Genomic DNA, 17,573 nt, shown 5'->3' with positions numbered 1-17,573 from the left:
GAGAATAGCCGCGCTCACCGACGGAAAAATCCCCACAAGGACAGATCTCCCAATCGATTGTTTTCTCCCACAGGCCGCATCCTGTCATGCGGTCTGTCACATGACCATTTCCTTCACGGGTCTAGCACGTGCATGTGCCGCACATCATTCGAGAGGAAACCGAGCCATAGGTACGCAGCGCGGACGTCATCCGTTGTTATCCGGTCTTGCGATGGTGGATTCCAGCCGCTCTCCTATTGGCTGCCGACCAACTTCGCCATGTTGCTGCCCGAGAAGACGCGCCAATCAGCGGCTCGCAGCCCAAAGAGAGTGATGCGTAGGCGTAGCAAGAAGCCAAGCGTGGTGCACTATATATCGGACCAACGCCCCAGCGATGCTTTGGGCCTGCTGCGAAGGAAACATGAGAATCATGCAACCGCTCTCTGCCCATAGGTTATTCGCCATCAGCTTCAAGCGATCTTAAAAGCAAACCTACTTCTGCACAGACCTTTGTGGACACAGCTGATTCGAGCGAGACCGACGCCGTGGGCCTGGTCTTTTCGCCGCTCCCCACTTTCGCAAAATTGTATCGGAACAAAACAGCGACCCGTTATTATGGCCGCTCAATGAAGACCTCTCCTCTGGGGAACCCGATAGCCTCCGTGCGACCATTTGGTCTGAGCGGTAGCGCACACTGTCGCTGCAGTAACTTATCTGACGGGCCTGAACTGCTCCGTGCGATCTCCAAAGGCTTGATTCATCTATGCGGATGAGACTCAATGACGTGCTCACCGCCGGGCATTTTAACCTGTCGCATACGTACTACCGGGCGCGCCACCCTTATTTTTCTTGGTTTTTACGCGTTATATTATTTCCTCCGGTGACCTTTTTGGGCTTTGAAAAACCGCATGAGCTTCTTCTGGGCCTCTGTTTAGCAATAGACATTCCCCTGTACCATTCATATCGCGTTGATCGCTGCATCTGCAGGATCCTTTCCCAGCGTCCTGTTTAGAAGGGAAAAACTAACAAACCTAGAGGCCTGCTTAACCGCATTCCCGAAGGAGACAGTGCGGTAACATTTAGGTAGCCTGCTATGATTCTACTATGAGGGTCTAATGTTCTTGCTATTCTCTCGCTAAAACTCCGGTTGGAACTGGTTATATTTTCCTTGTATGGTTTGCATGAGTCATCAAGTTCTAGAATGTTCAAGTACCTTGTGTTGGAATATAAAATGAGATTATACTAATCCGACCAACTAATCCTCCTTATCCCACCCACTAATCCAGCTTAACAAATTTTTAGGCAGGTCACACTTCCAAAACTTTGGGGCGTCCTTTGGAATTTTGGGGGTAGGACAATTTCCAAATTTTTTTGTCAGAAGTTTTTAAATTTTGCAGTGCAATATAATTCGTCCACCGGTGGTCACGTGGTGTTGATGGCGTGGGGACGCTCTCATCGCATTCATCGATAGAGCGGAGTCCTCATAATACTACTGTTATAGCGGTTGAGCGATGCGCAATTGCTCCTGCAGGTAGGTGTTTCAAACACAGCGAAGTCTATTTTTCTAGCCGAAAGGCCAAGAAAACAGGCAAAATACATGCGTACTTCTTTCGTGGAAATTAAATACACAGTCCGCACATGCGCGACCAATATTAAGGCGCACCCACTTTCAATAGTTTTTGTGAATGGTTCACCGTTTTCTCACGAGTAAGAACATCGAGCGGGGTACCGTCTGTGTACCGTAGCTGTACTGCGCTCTTTGAAAGCAGCGAAATTCTTCTAAGTGATTTTTTTTCTTTATCATAGCAACGCGCCTCGACAGTCTGACAGCGCCACCTTTTGAGAAGAACCACATTCACCGAGAGGAAAGTCCCCACAACAACACCTCTCGCCGCCCCAGCGGCAGCGCGCTGGTCGACAGCGCGGTCTTGTACACGAATCTATTGTATTCTGAGGCAGATGCCCTTTCTGCCGTCCGGTCTGTCATATTACCATTTCCGTCTTGCGTCTAGCGCCTGCATTTGCCGCACGTCGTCCCCGAGAAAACCGAGCCATAGGTATGCCGCGCGGACGTCATCCGTTGTTATCCGGTCTCTCAATGGCGGATTCCAGCCTCTCTCCTATTGGCTGCCTATCAGCCTCGCCATGTTGCTGCCCGAGAAGACGGCCAATCAGAGACTCGCAGCCCGAGGAGAGAGGGGCGTATGCGTAGCAACAAGCCACGTGTGGTGGACTGTATCGGAGCAACGCCTCAACGATGCTTGGCGCCTGCTACGAATGACGCGAAAGATGCTGCGAAGCCTTCAACTGCTCGCTGCCGATCGGTTATTCGCCACAGGTTTCAAGCGATCTTAACACTACATCTTCCTATTTGCCTCTTCGCCCCTCTACAGAAGCAGGCCCCTCTGGGTCCGCTGAAATTGCCCGATTTTTTTAGGCGAAAATCTTCACTAGGCTAGTCAACACCGAGCTTCGCGTGAGCCGGAGGCCAGATTTGCCACTTCTGTGCATGCGCGAAACCGAGCGACGACACGCGCAGCGAAGATGGCCGCCGAGTCCGTAATAAAAAAAAAGAATAAAGATAAGCTCAGAAACGAGAATAAAAAATAAATGACAGCAATATAATATCAGAAATAAAAAAATAAATAAAAGACAAACAGTGCGCCAGGCACGTCTCATATCTCGGAGGACACCCGAACCGCGCCGTAAGGGAAGGAAAATGAAAAGAGAATTGGTTTTAAGGAAAGGAAATGAAGCCTGTCTCTCTCATATCTCGGTGGATACCCGAACTGCGCCGTAAGGGCCTTAAGGAAAATGCAATGAAATGAAAATTGGTTTTAAGGAAAGGAAATGCCTGTGTCTCATATCTTGGTGTACACCCGAAAGGAATGGACACCATGTCTCTCTAAAGCAACCTTCTAAGACAGCACCGTATTCACTACACGCGAATTATTGGCGGACTTGGGTCAGTAATTGAGGTGGTAAGAAAAAAAAAGAGAACGCTAGCACTCTTCCCATATCAACTGTCCGTATATCAACATACCTGGCGGGCCGGGCCATCTAGTTCACCTAGCGAGGATTTTGCGGGTCAGTACTTCTGATGCTCTTCCTGTGAACGTAAGTTGAATCGCGCCTTTTTTGGAGCGTGTGTCCCGTAATGAACCTCAACAAGGTGGCTCATCTAACAACTTTATTTTCAAATTCACTGCGCCCCAAATGACCCGTTCGTCTCCTCTGAGTGTTCCTTAAGTGTCAAGAAGGACGACCATGCAATGTTCGAAAAGAGAACGCATGTCCACGGTGCAGGCAGTACGGTGGCATCGAGTCCGCAGTGACAATTCTCCTTCTCAGGCTGTCTTTAGGGGCTAACGCTGCTTTGCCGATCAAGGGTGGGTGTCTGTGCATGTCATGACCAACTTCTGGTAAAACGTTGAGAAATTCAGAGGCAGTTTTGCCTCCACGAAGACGGGAATCACTTCCCGGGAGCGAGGGGGGGGGGGGATTAGAAAGCGTGGTGGCCACACTGGCGGTAACTCGAACAGCCATTGCTGAAGTTTTGAAGAAGCTCGTACTACGGCCGCTAGATACAAAGCGCATCAAGCGGCCGTGCTCGTACAATGACTACAAAGTTAGCTCAGAGAGAAACGGGGTGACGAGATGCTGACAAAGCTCATGGAAGGCTATTTCAGCAGCATCTCGGTGGAACTTCGCACACAAGTGGTTTGGTATCCTTAAATGCAATTTTCTGCGTCACAATTTATCTAGATCATCCATAGAACGTCAAGTTATAACTCTTGAATAGCTGCAGTTATTTTCCTATGGGTTTCTAAGAAGGGCAGAGGCATCATTAAATCAAACGCTACTAAGGTTTTCCACTGTTACTTGCGTCCTCAAATTTTTCCACTCCAACAGGCCCGAATACTACTTGGAAGGACGCGATTAATAGCAGTGGCGAGAATTCATCGCCCTTCCTGATTTGTATTTTATAAGTTTTCCTGTGCAGAACTATCATTGCTCTTTCGTCGTTTAGATAAAGACAGAGACTGCAATAACTTTATTGCAACGCAGATATATTCCAGCCACATTACATGTCTTTTCGACGCCCTGATTGCTCAGTGCTCACGTGATTACCCATGTTGTTCTCGAATCGAATGCTGTTGGGCATGAAATGCTTTGAGTTCAGCTCCGCTTCTTAATAAAAAAAGGCAGACATCGCCCTGGAGTCGCGGCGAACCAGAAGCAGGACATGAAGAAGTCATCCGAAACATTCCGAAACTTTCCTTCTGAACGGTATCCGCTAGAAAAAGCTTCCTAGTGTTTATACTCTGCTGCGTAACGCACTAAAGTCAGTGACAGCTGTCGCTGTGTTCCTGCATGTATTTTGCTAATGGCTAAATCCTGCATACATTGTGGCAACTTAAACTAGCAAAACCACCGCAACAGGCAACTGGGCAGCGCTGGACATGTGATGACCCGTCACTTCATTCCTGTCACAAGGCCACTAATATCTGGTCACGTGCATTGAAGCTGTGAATCATCCGAAGTATGCTCGAATAGCCGATTTAGCTGCAAGAATTAATCATACCTTAATTCTGAACAGGCGCACGAACCATCGGAGGCGCAAAGCGGAAGCTTCGCTTGCCGCCACTTTTGAACACTCTGCCACCTCTGTAGCCACTCGTCGCGCGTGTTCTAACTGGTTGCTTCTCGGTCTATGTATCCTCTACTTTCACCTTTTCCAGGTTTCAACTGTTCTTTCCGCGAAGTGAACGTTTTCTAATGACACTGAAGAGCGGGCGATCCCTGCAGCAAGTCAAACAGCCATGGCAGCGACAGACACTGAGTGCGCTAGCAAAAATTTTAAAAATATATACTTAAAAAATCGGCTGCACGCGTCTTTACTTAAAGCCCCAACATGGTTAAGAAAACCGGGCATATTCTCCAGGTAAGAAAAGATGTGGAAACTCATGGAGTCGCGAAAGCAGCAAGAGGATTCATACGCTGCTTAGCTCGCACAACAGAAGCAGGCAGAGGAAGGCCATGTTCTGCAGTTCAAGTACCTGGCCACTACATTTGGGTAGCATCCACCGCCTAGGAGCTCCCCATAGATTCACTACGCTATCCCTGCAGTCCATTGGATGTTCACATCTACTGGATAGGCTGCAATAATTTATAATCTCTATGAATTGTATTTAACCGACTGCTTATATTTTTGTTCATTTCTTTTCAACTCAGCCGCCGCGGTGGCTCAGTGGTTATGGTGCTCGGCTACTGACCCAAAAGACGCGGGTTCGATCCCGGCCGCGGCGGCTAGAATTTCTTTGGAGGAGAAATTCTAGAGGCCAGTGTACTGTGCGATGTCAGTGCACGTTAAAGAACCCCAGGTGGTCGAAATTTCCGGAGCCTTTCACTACGGCGTCTCTCATAGCCTTAGTCGCTTTGGGACGTTAAACCCTATAAACCAAACCAATCTTTTCAACTCATTGATGGTGCGAAAATGATCTATTACGAAGTGTGTTTTTCGAAAATCCAGCTGTTTGGTTGGGCGAAGGCTGAGGTTTCTGTGATTTTTTTAGCGAATATCGTCGCACACACCTTGTTAGGAATGACACTCGATAGCTTCGGTGAACAGATTTTTTTCATTTTTAAGCCCCATCCTTCTTATGAAGTAGTACGGTTTTAGTGAACTTGTATGGTTTCCGCACGCTTGATGTCACACGGCATTCATACCTGGGTGACGATTAGTTTCTCTTTCACGGTGTCTCCTTCGTCCCTGTCCTTTAAATCTGCGGAAATCTTTGTGCATGTCTGTTTTCTTGGCTGCTTGATGTTCAAGCATGCGGAAGAAATTTCCGGCTTTATCGAATTCCAGTCCCTTGTTTCACATTACGCTGCATCCCCTTACGGGTAAATATAGCTATATCGTATCTTGGTTTGGTTTATTGGGTTTTAACGTCCCGAAGCAACTCAGGCTATGAGGGACGACGTAGTGAAGGTCTCCGGAAATTTCGACCACCTGGGGATCTTTAACGTGCACTGACATCGCGCAGATAGAATTTCGCCTTCATCGAAATTCAGCCGCCGCGGCCGGGATCGAACCCACGTCTTTCGGGTCTGCAGCCGAGCGCCTTAACCACTGAGCCACCGCGGCGGCGCATATTGTATCTTCAGTACGCCTTATTAAATGACTTAAATGAATATTAAGGCGGAAGCCTTTAATGCCTCATCGTTGTAAGCAGAAGTTTTCGAAAGAATTTTCACGCTTTTCAATTGGTCGAAACGGTCGTGACGTCACAGTACGCAAATTTCAAACGGGGCCAATTGTACTTTGGCTAGTAACCATGCAACCAATTAAAGAGATCGTACAGTGATGCTCCAAGTAAGTGGGACTGAGTTTAGTTAATTGATTAATTACCCAATTAGCCTAATTAACCTTTCTAGTCAGGCCAGATAAATAAATATAACCGAGTAGGAAATTGGTCGAGTTGGGGAATCGAACCAGGGTCTCCAGAGTGCGAGACGAGCACGCTAACCACTCCGCTCATGCCAGCTCGATGGTTTGGAATGAACAAAGGCGCGTCTAGTGAATACGGTGTCTTCGCTCACTCCCATCCTCCTCCCTTCCCTTCCGGCGAGGTTTAGGTGTCCACCGCGATATGAGAGACAGATACATTTCCTTTCCTCAAAAACCAATTTACTGACGAGTAAGGCGTAGAACCGAACGGGCGATGGCGTTCTGTGGACTCCCTGGCAGCATTGCAAGACGCTGTCGCGTTCCGCTCTTAGAGGCGAAGCTTAACATCTTAACCACACATCAGTGACACAAGCAGCAACACCGCGCTTCAGGCTTTCGCCTCACCGCACTTTAGGTCAACAAAGTGCCCCCCCCCCCCCCCCCCCCTGAATTTTTTTCGGCTCAGTGAAAGGCCTACTACTCAGGCGACGAGGTTTCCGGAAGAGTGAATTGGGTGTAGGCCTACATACACATGCCTCCAGCTTTCCGTTTCATATTGCCCCTCTTGAGATAGAGTACGTGGTGGCGTATAAATAGTCTTTTTCTTCCGTTGCATACCGGAATCCCCCGAGGATGTATTTGATTTATCAATAAGGGAGTAATTACATATTAGCATACGCCAATGCGCAGTCATAAGGCTACAAAGGAAAGCAACACTGCTTATCCGGAAACATCGTATTTTTTTTTCTTTAATTACGATGTTTCTGAGGAAGCTGTATAACTTTCATTTGTTGCAGTATGGCAGCGCTTGAGTGGATGCGGATATGTAATTACTCCCTTATTATAAATAGCGTGTTTGCGTTACTTGCTCCTATGTTTCGCGAATTCTCGTTCGAACTCTTGGAAGCTTAGATTATGAAATGCTTGTAACTATATTCCAAATCGTTTTAATAGCCTTATTGGGCCTTTTTTCTGGATAAACGTACTAATGCTGACCCACACACAAACGGAACTGCGGCAAATACCCTCGCAAGTTCACCACATTAACAACACCTGGCCTTGCGCAAAGGAAATGCATCTGTTGCTGGTTGCTTAGAGAAAACGCACACTTCTGGAGTGGGTCGGGCTGTTTTGTTGTTGACGCCTTTAATTCCAGTCTTGCATTATTATTTAATAGCGTGATACATGCCAGTAGATTCAAATTCGTCGAGTCGCTACATATCACATAAATATCCCTTTCTTCTTTTGGGCTTGTATACAGACGTCACAAAAAATTGAAACCGCATACACATGTTTGATTAGAAAATTAATCCGCATTCAAATTTTTCTTGGTCCCAAACCCGTCTAAACACGCGTTTCACCCTGGTTCCAACCGGTTCTAACGAGAACTGAACGTTGCTCTATAGCTGAACCCGGAATTGACCCGTAAAAGCATGAGCCCGAGCTGAAACCGAACTCGAAAAAATTCCGGTTCGGCACCGTGTTGACAGCGGCAAACAGAAGAGGAGAAAGGAAGCAGGTTAGAGAACCTTACAATGCGCAAGCCGCACAGAGAGAGGAATGGAAACAAATACTAAACCAATCTCGTGTTGAAGTTGGAAAACCAAGGCGTCGGAAAAGTGCGAAAGCAGCAGGCAGCAGACCTCAGATAGGAAACGTTCCTCTTCAAACAGGGTGATGGACGAATGAAAGGCGTACTAGAGGGATCTTTAATCGTATGATCTATAATAAATGTTCTCGGAGTCGTGGGGTCCTTCCGCCTAACGGTTCAGCCTTTCCCACCATCGGATGTAGAATACGTCCAAGAAGGCGTTGATTCTGTCGAGAGGGTGAGTTACCGAGAGCGTTCTTTCCATTCAACTTTTTGCCTTCTTTCACTGGGCGGATGGATATAAATTTAAGTTTATAACTCGTTTTCGCAGTCCGAAATATCTGAGTTTTGCATGGAACCTTTTAGTGTCAGGGATTGTATTGTCGTCAAATAAGCACAAATCCTGCAGATTTTGGCGCTTATACTGATGCGAGCTGGGCTCCGAATTTGAGCCGTTCACTAGCACGAATTTCCCTGCCATAGCAACAGCGTGACATGAGCCAGGCATGCGATTCTGGCTTTTCTCTAGAGCGGCTGATTTTGTGTTGTTAGACAGCGTCACTTGACACCCTTCGCTGCGCGTCACCCAGTCACCTGGCAGACGCCTGAGCCTCCCAGAACTGAGGCAGAGAAGAGAATCGGCGACGGGGCGTCGTCTTTCACACCATATGCCCTGACTGGTGGCTCTGCTGCTCGGCATATCTTTTGTTCTCAGGGCTGCGTGAGCATGACGTGGCGCATACCGACGCACAAGGCGGATTGCAGCCAGAGGGACGAGCAGTGCGCATACCGGGCGACAAGGCACCGACACCACCTTCAGTGGCATCGAGGTAAGCTCCTAAAGTTGTGGCATATACAGTTAAATTCGGAGGATGGCCTTGTACGTAGATCGGCGGTTGCGGTTACAAGCAAAAAAAAAACTCAACATGAGCATGTTCAGGAAGCTCCAGTAACTTCTACGCTGAAGTCTAAAGCGTCACTTGGTTATTAATCGTATAGGGGAAAATTATTTAGAACAATGAAAGAAGTGTGGCTTTCATTCGTACTTATGGAAAAACCATAGGTTGGGTGGTGGTGATCTGTTCCCTTTCACACTGGCGCTACCTGAACATGCATCAATCTTTCGCGGTGTGCTCGCATGTTGTGATTTACCAATTGTGGCGATAAACAATTTGTTATCTGGAATGTCTAGTCGCGGGCCTTATACGACTTGAAAAATGTTCCGGGTGTTTCAGCGAACACTTTAAAAAATTTTCAAAATTAGGCTTTTTTGTGTCAAATACCGGCTTTTGCACCATTGTATGACCTGTGCTGGCGGACACCAGAAAATTGGGGAATCGTCTTAGGTAGTAAGATGGTTAACTGAGTTTTAATAATTGACTTTTTAACAAGTAAACTTAGGCGCCTAGTAAGAATAAGAGATTTGTTAGCTGGTCGTTAGTAATGGCCTAATCAGTTTTTATAATTTCGAAAGCGAGATGAGCCTTTGTGCAGTGGCTCGACAAAATTTGGCTTTTTCGACTTGTTCCATGCACTGGAGTGGTTGCTTTGCCTGCATGCTTTCGAAAGCTCGTGTATTTTCGCACGATAGAACCAAATTCCCTCGATACACATCGGCGAAGTTAATCGTGTTTTCGAACTTCTAAAAACTGGTACGGCAATTACTAGCGACCGGCTGCAAATCTCAGATTGCAACTGGGGCCTCTCTAATAGTTAGAAAGTTAATTATTAAAAAGTAGTTAACCAACTTACCACTTCAAACGGTTCACCGGTTATCTGGTGTCCGCCAACCCTAGTAATGCTGTGCCGCAAAACCAATATTTTTACTCCAAAAGGGCGATTTTTGAAAATTTTTGAAAGCGTTCGCTGAAACGCCCCGTATATATTTTATTCCAGGCCTTCACTGCAGATTACTTGGCGCATGCACAAGGCGTCATCAAGAACACCGCATTTATAGTTGATATGTTAAAAATAGCATCGTAATTTTCAAGAAAGCTCATACGCCTAAAACAAGGCAGCATTTGTGTTTCATGGCTGGCGGAGGCAGTTAATTTTGCCTTAAGGGACGTAAAAGTGAAGCGCGACCACGTAGGTTTCGGACGCGGATTTTTCTTTGTTTGCGCTTGCGTTCCTAGCCGGCCCTTTGGTAGATTGTCACCTTTCAGTGCTGGCTTATGTTTAGCAGTCTGAGTTGACCCAGGTCCTCCCAACATAAAAGAAAAACTTAATATGCCCGTTGAAACTGTTGGAAGGGCCCAGCACACCCATTTGCAATTGAAGTCAAGCGAGGGCAGCTGAGGCCCACTGGCAACATTTGCAGCGGATTGCCAATTTGGGCCATGCATTTTTACAAAAGGGAACTTAACTGAGACGAGGCAACGAAACAGGAATAAAACACGGCATATTACACGGTGCCAAGTGCAAATAAGGGGCGACCAGGGCGTTGGACGAAAACTTCACAACCGGCACGTTTATTCGTGCGGCTATAGATTTTATGCTTTTCTGAAACGATTCGCATGCTGAGTGCTGCAACATTCCGAGCGCGAAAGAAAAAAAATACCCCAACTCAAACCAGCAGTATAAAGGCCATCGTTTGAAGAAGGCGCCAGAAGCAAGTTGGATGTAAATTTGGCAAAACAGGGCGATTTTTAACAAGACTTAGGGATTTTGTTCACGTTAAACAGAGTCCTTAACAGAAGAGAAGTTGATTTCGCATTCTTCGCAATAAAATAAACCAAACAGGGCAAGAGAAGCAGAAGGTAATATCCACAACTGTCAATGTCTTGCCCTTCCTTTAAATTTTTTTTTCAGGGGCTGCTGGTCTCGTACCGCAACCGGACTTTGGCTTTCTGACCTATCTTAACAGACCTTGGCTCATATAGGTTGTATTAAAATATTGAGCAGAAGAGGGGAGATAAATGAGCTAGGGCCCCGGTTATGACATGCATATTAAGGAAGTCAACTGTCTGGCTTGTTCGCTTCCTTCATTTGAATTAAAATAGCCGATCAGGGTGAGGCCCAGATGTAGTTCACAGCGAATCAGGAACGACATGAGTTTAGAGGATGAAAATTTGGCACGACTAGCAGGTGAGGGAGACGAAACATATGCAGTTAGTTTCAAGTCATCTTTGTTTTCAAGATTTCCCAGTGTTGGCGGACTCCCTAACAAAAAGCTGTTATGCTTTTCAGCGGTTATTTAGCTATCAAACCGGAAATTCCATCATTTCACGACAATTTAACGAAATAAAACATGGAGACACTTTGCTTAATACAAATAAAATTCACGGGGCTCATTGAAAATGATACCTTTCAGCGATTTTATTAAAGCTTTCATTTTGCGAGCATTTCGAGGTCTTGTTCATGTAGTATTGTGCTTTGGTTTTGTTCTTGTGTCTTGTTACTGTGGTGTTCCCGTAGCTAGAACTTTGTCCTTGTCATTTAATAGCGTTGATAACCATCGTCTTCTTTCTCTGTCGTTGTCCGATCCCGCTTGATGTCCCATTGGGGCTGATGGATTCATCGCTGCACGCAGTATGCTCTATTTGAATCAAGGGATATACCACTGATCTCCACTACGGGGCTGGATGGTGCATTTTGCGCTCGAAAGCGAAGCCACCGGAAGTAAGCGGCCTTGTCCCGGAAGTTAGCCTTTGGCAGTACACGAAATCGGGCCTCAGCACAGTTTTTCAGTTCCAGTTTTGTTTTCCCACTTAGCATTTCGTCTTTTCGCCGCTCTCGTCTTTTTCCATGAGAATGCCTACCTGTTGCGCCGTCAAATGAGCGAGGAGACCAGCGAAGTCTTCGGGAAAGACGTTTCAAAAATAAGGGCCAGTTGCATCTCAATCGGGCTACACTAGCAGACGACAGGACGTCGCTACACACAGCAAGTATGGAACCTCGTCTGCTCAGCTCTGTGTCGTCCCGTCGCCAACACTGCTCTTTACTGTGATGCATGTTCCCGCGCTCAAGCCCAAGTTATGCTATCAATGGGGGATACATTTAAGAAAGAATAGATGGAAACCTTCAACAGGCAGCTGACTTTGCAGCGACCATTTTACCGAATTAGCGAGACAGAACCGGAGCGGGGGCTAGGCTACTATCTGCTGATGGTGTTCGGTTGGTTCGCATTAGCGCCTCCAAAAGGTATGGTACTGCTTTTTCGACGGAGCGTGTCATGTACTGTTTCGTACTGTAGCAAGTTAAGCCTGAATGGGCTTTTATTCGTGGTGCTTGATGCAGTCGACTTCTAACAGCGCTTCTCTTGCGCACTGCGCACTGCAGCATTCGCCTTTCTTGTCAGTCGTTCCTCGCGCGCTGTGCCTTTTCTTTGCTACACGAAAATTCGGTTTTAAGATGACCTAGCCTCTTCGTCATTAAACTCTTCTCCTTTACGCTAGGAAGACAAGAACCAGACAAGAACACAGTGTTTAATGGACGCACTCCTTTGCCGCGGCAGGGTGAGACTTGCATGCCTGTTTTCTTCGGTTTCTCTGAAATTACAGGGTTCTGCACACAATGCTCACATTTCTCGCGTCCAGCTTGCTTGTTCCTTTCATATAACAGCAGAAATTACACGAGAACAGCGCAAAAAACTGAGAACGAAAGGGCGAAAGACGCGACTTTTTGCATTGAAATACAAAGCAGACGCCCGACTTCCGGGACAAGCCGTCCAACTTTCGGTGGCTTCAATCGCGCTCGTCTCGGAAAGCGGGAATGCGGCATCCAGCCACCTAGTGGAGATCAGTGGGTTATACCAATGTTCGTGTGGTCAGGCATTAGTTGAAGTAAAAATATTACAGCCACTGGCCAAGCCAAAGTAACAACTAACGTTTCAGAACCCGTACGGGTTTCCTGCTCACAGTGAGGCTAAAAGGACAAGCAGCCGAAGCCTAAATGCGCAGCACATGACATCAAATCAATTTCAAATCAAATCAATTTATTTAGCATTTCTTTCAATACAGAAATAAATGCAAGGATAAGAACAAAAAACTGCTTCTCGAGCAGCTTGACAACGGTTCTTACCCCTTGTTTTCTCTTGACAACGGATAACAGCAGAAATAATACAAAGCTGCGATTAAAATTGTACGAAGATAAGAGCATGCAGTATACATAGAAATTGTAAACACAAAATATATAGTAAACACAAAATACATAATATAAACAGTAATTCCAAACACAAAATGCCGCATATTAGTAAAAAGTATTAATACCGGTTCAATGTAACTGATAGACATGGATTCAATAAGACGAATACTAATACTTAATCACCAATATTTTGCACACTGAAGAACATCTAACGGCGAAATTGACATATGGCTATACAGGACTAAAAACATTTCCTGCTACATTTCCAGGCATAGAAGCACAGACCACAGTTTTACCACACACAGCTGTAATGCAGCCACCATTGAAAATACGTGCACAAAAGGCTGCAATAATAAAACAAGATTTGAAAACATTGACGTTACCTCCCTAAATTGTAAGTGAACAAACGCTTAAGGTATTGTTTCGATAGTGCGTGGATGTCCGTGTTTGAATTATGATATTTAAGTAAAGTAGGCATAATGTATTGTAGTCTGTTCTGACCATGATTCGTGCGGGAAAACGGCACCAACCATACTTCTCTTGTTCTTATATTGTACGGTACCTCGGGTGGTTTTGTTAAATTGCATAATCGTAGAAAAGGCATCCGATTAAATTTCAGGGAATATTTGTATTTTAATAGGGCATTCATCTCGTACATACGTGTCACAGGCACAACACCAAGTAAGGGGAACAGGTCACTTGTGTGAGCGTCGTATGGAACATCTGCTATGTGACGGAGAGCTCTTTGTAAAAGAAGGAGTTTGTTGATGTTCGTTAGTGATGTAGTTCCCCATACAAGATTACAATAGTTTAGGTGAGGATTGAAAATAGCATTATAAAGTAGCAGCTTTATTTTGAGTGGAAGAACTTGTCTAAATCGGCAAAGTATCCCGCAAGCCCTGGCCAGACATCTAATCACACAGTCTACAAGGATATCCCAGATCAAGTTTTCGTGAAAGGTGACACCGAGCGTTTTCACTTCTTTTGTTAATTCTATCTTCTCAGATCCTAAATAGAGATTAAGATAACGGTCAACAAATTTTTGTGATGGCGAGAAAATGACAGCCTTTGTTTTTTTATTGTTTATTGCTAAAGAATTAATTTTGCTCCATTCTGACAATTTATTCAGGGTAATATTTCCTAATTTCTCGAGTTCCGTCATATCGTCACATTGAATGAAAAAGCTCGTGTCATCTGCATAAATTACCAAAGAGGCTTCTGGGGATACCCGTGTTATATCATTAATGTATATATTGAAGAGTACCGGTCCGAGGACACTGCCCTGTGGTACTCCGCATGTTATGCTTCGTAATGTGGACTGCTCTTCTCCGATGGAAACGCATTGTTTTCTGTTTTCTAAATAAGATCTTAGGAGAGCAAGGACAATGCCACGAAAACCGTAGTGCTCTAATTTAGCGGAAAGAGTTTGATGATTAATTCTGTCGAAAGCCTTTGAAAAGTCAAAGTAAACACCTAATGTTATTTTCTTTCTTCGAATCGTTTGATAATGAAATCTTTTTGGGTTAAAAGAGCCAGTTCCGTAGACATATTTTGGCGGAAACCAAACTGGCGCTCCGACAAAACATTATGCTTATTACAAAATGACATAATCCTTTTACAGATGACTTTTTCAAATCCCTTTCCCTTTCAAATCCCTTTTTTTTTTTCAGATAACTGGCAGCACCGAAACTGGGCGGTAGTTCGAAAACTCATTTTTGTTTCCAGATTTGTACAGGACAGTCACTTTAGCCCTCTGCATGTTCACTGGAAAGACACCAGTGGCTAGACAAACATTGAAAATATGGGCAATAACGTCTTCCAGGAGGTCGACAACAAACTTAATAGGCCTGATTTCCAGCCCGTCTATATCTCGTGCTTTGCTGTTTTTGCAGGACATAAAAACTGAGTGAGTTTCCTGTGGTGTAATAGGTTCAAAAAAAGCAGAGTTTGCCTTAGGTGCACCTAAAAACAGTTTTGCATTTTCATTATAGTTGCTATTTGCAAGAGTTGTGAAGTATTGGTTAAAATGAGATGCTAATTGCGTACCAGTTAATTGCTGATCGTTGATTGTGATTTGCAGACTATCATTCTGTTCTGTACCTGGTTTCAATAAATGATTTATTTCACGCCATATGAGGTCACTGCGGCCAGATGCCTCATTAAAAACATGTTCGTAGTAATCTTTCTTAGATTTCCGCAAGAACTTCGTGACTTTATTTCTGTATTTTTTAAAAGCAGAAAAGTCTGCGGGATTTCTAGTTTTCACGAAATGAAAGTACATTTCATCTTTTTCGCGTATCATTTCGAGGCACTCATCTGTGAGCTATGGCTTGCGAATTTTTTTTGAACTCTTTACTCTTTTCACATGAAAACAACTATCGTAAACATTCTTAAGGACAGTCATAGACGTGTCATATGCTAGATTTCCATCTGTGCATTCATATACAGAGGTCCAGTTTGTGCATTCCACCCGACTTCGAAAAAGATTGAGAGTTTTCAGGTTAATATTTCGTGTAAGGAAAGACATTGGGGGATTAGCACAGTTTTTCAAAACACCATTTTGTTTGCAGATCAGATAAATTGGCAAATGATCACTTAGCTGTGCGGCAACGACACCTGATTTGACGCACTCCGTTGTTTCGTTTGTGATAAGCTAGTCAAGAAGACTTTCAGAACAGGAGGTGATGCGTGTGGGTTCTGTTATGACGTTACTGCAGTGAAAGGAATCTAGAAGTGTTTGAAACTCATGGGAGCTGGAAGTATCTTCAAGCAAATTTATGTTACAGTCGCCACCAATAATGAGATTCAATTGATTGGAACATGTAAAGCTTAATAACTTATCTAGAAACGTGAAAAAGAGGTCAGGTTTACCGTCCGGTGGGCGGTATATAACGGAAAAAACAGTGTTTTGGCTTTGTAGTGTTAACACTTAATAATCAGCTGTCATGGCAGAGAATTCGGAGAGCATATTGCAAGTAAGGCGGTTGGAGACGAGTTGCAATACGCCGCCACCTCGGCGTCGGCATCTGTTTAAGTAGAAGCTGTTGAAGCCATCCATGCTAAGTACGTCTTCTTGTGAAGTGTATGAGGTTTCTGTTATCATGATGACGTCAAATTTGAAACTAAAGCTGTTAAAGAAAGCTGTAAGTTCGTCATTCTTATTTTTTGCAGACTGTGCATTGCAGTGCAAAAAATTAAGATAGCCATTTTTGTTTGGTAGTGTGACATCGCGTGTTGCGGTCATCGCGAAAATCGGTAAGATAAGCTAGCACATTTGAGGGTGTCACTTCAAGATATCTTTGCTAAGTCAGCTTCACATGTGATTGGGACGACAGTGGAAGTTTCTGTTTTCCGCGCAAAAATCTTTCCGCCCTTCGACCAGGCAAATTTCCAGCCCATTTCCTTTTTCTTTCTGATCGTTTCTCCGAGCAGTTTTTTCAGTTGCGGGCACAGGTGCTCATTTACAAACACTGATTGGGTGGGGGAAAATCCCAAGTCTTCAGTCGTGAACCTCGTCTTTTTTGCCTTCTCGACAACCGCATCCCGTTTTGCTCTGCGGTTGACAGCCACAACAATGTTTTGGCCCTCAGATGGATTCCATGCACGTACGCGATGGCATGCCTCAACATCCTCCTGTGTTATTGGCTCACCAAGAGTGTCGCCAACTTTGCCAATTATATCAATCAAGTTTTCATTTTTGTTTAGTGGTATTCCCTTGATTTCTATATTTCTGTTTCTTGAATACTGGTCTTTGGCAGTGATCTTCAAAGCATTTTCTTGCACTTATTTTTTCAGAGCTTCAATTTCTTGCATCAGTAACTTGTTAGACGCTTGTAGCTCAGAGTTTTCCCTCTTCACATCACTACACTAGGTCTTGAGGGTTTCAAACTCGTCGTTTATAAATTCCAGGCTATTTTTCAGCTCCCTAATTTCTTTCCGAAGTTCGCGCTTGAAACTTTCTATCTCGGTCCCCATACCCAAAATCGGAAACTGATTGCAAAAAGGTATTTAAAAAAAGCTAATGAAAGCAGCAACATACAACATAAAGATCAGTAGGCAGCAGTAGGCAGCGGTGGCAGAAATAAAAACAAAAAAGAAAAAATGATACAAATCAGTTCCAACCTGTGAAATAGGTAGCTGTTAGGTTCCGCTCAGGCCACTGCCTCCGCTGCCAAATGAAGGTGATGACGGTCGGGGCTGTTTTAAATCCAGTTCAGGCTGCAGTGAAATAATGCAGTGGAATAATGATTGCATGTAGACGAGTGACATCGTCCCTTCCTTCCAGTCCGTGACGACTGTTTGTATATAATTGCAGCGTTGTCTCAGTCGATATCATGCGTTTTTTTCGCATATCGCATGAATCGCAGCGGAATCAACTTTGGGATTTTGGACTTCGCGCTGATGCTCTTTGATGCTTCTGGGCAATTTTCATGTTTCGCCGACGTAGGCTTGCTTGTAATCGCA

At 44.9% G+C, this 17,573-nt stretch overlaps 1 long non-coding RNA gene across 3 annotated transcripts in view; it reads left to right on the top strand.

Annotated features, from left to right (window-relative positions):
* Window positions 1-17,573, top strand: part of LOC149354278 (uncharacterized) — a 62,780-nt gene that overhangs the window by 34,204 nt on the left and 11,003 nt on the right. For all 3 annotated transcript variants that reach the window (XR_016289646.1, XR_016289645.1, XR_016289647.1), the window contains exon 3: window positions 8,740-8,854. This is a non-coding gene — a long non-coding RNA (uncharacterized LOC149354278). The remainder of the gene's footprint in view (window positions 1-8,739; window positions 8,855-17,573) is intronic.

Source organism: Amblyomma mixtum, chromosome 3 (genome assembly GCF_055824585.1).
Source record: "Amblyomma mixtum isolate Tamu chromosome 3, ASM5582458v1, whole genome shotgun sequence".
In the NCBI taxonomy this organism is placed as follows: domain Eukaryota; kingdom Metazoa; phylum Arthropoda; class Arachnida; order Ixodida; family Ixodidae; genus Amblyomma; species Amblyomma mixtum.
This window is presented reverse-complemented; position numbering and strand designations above follow the sequence as displayed.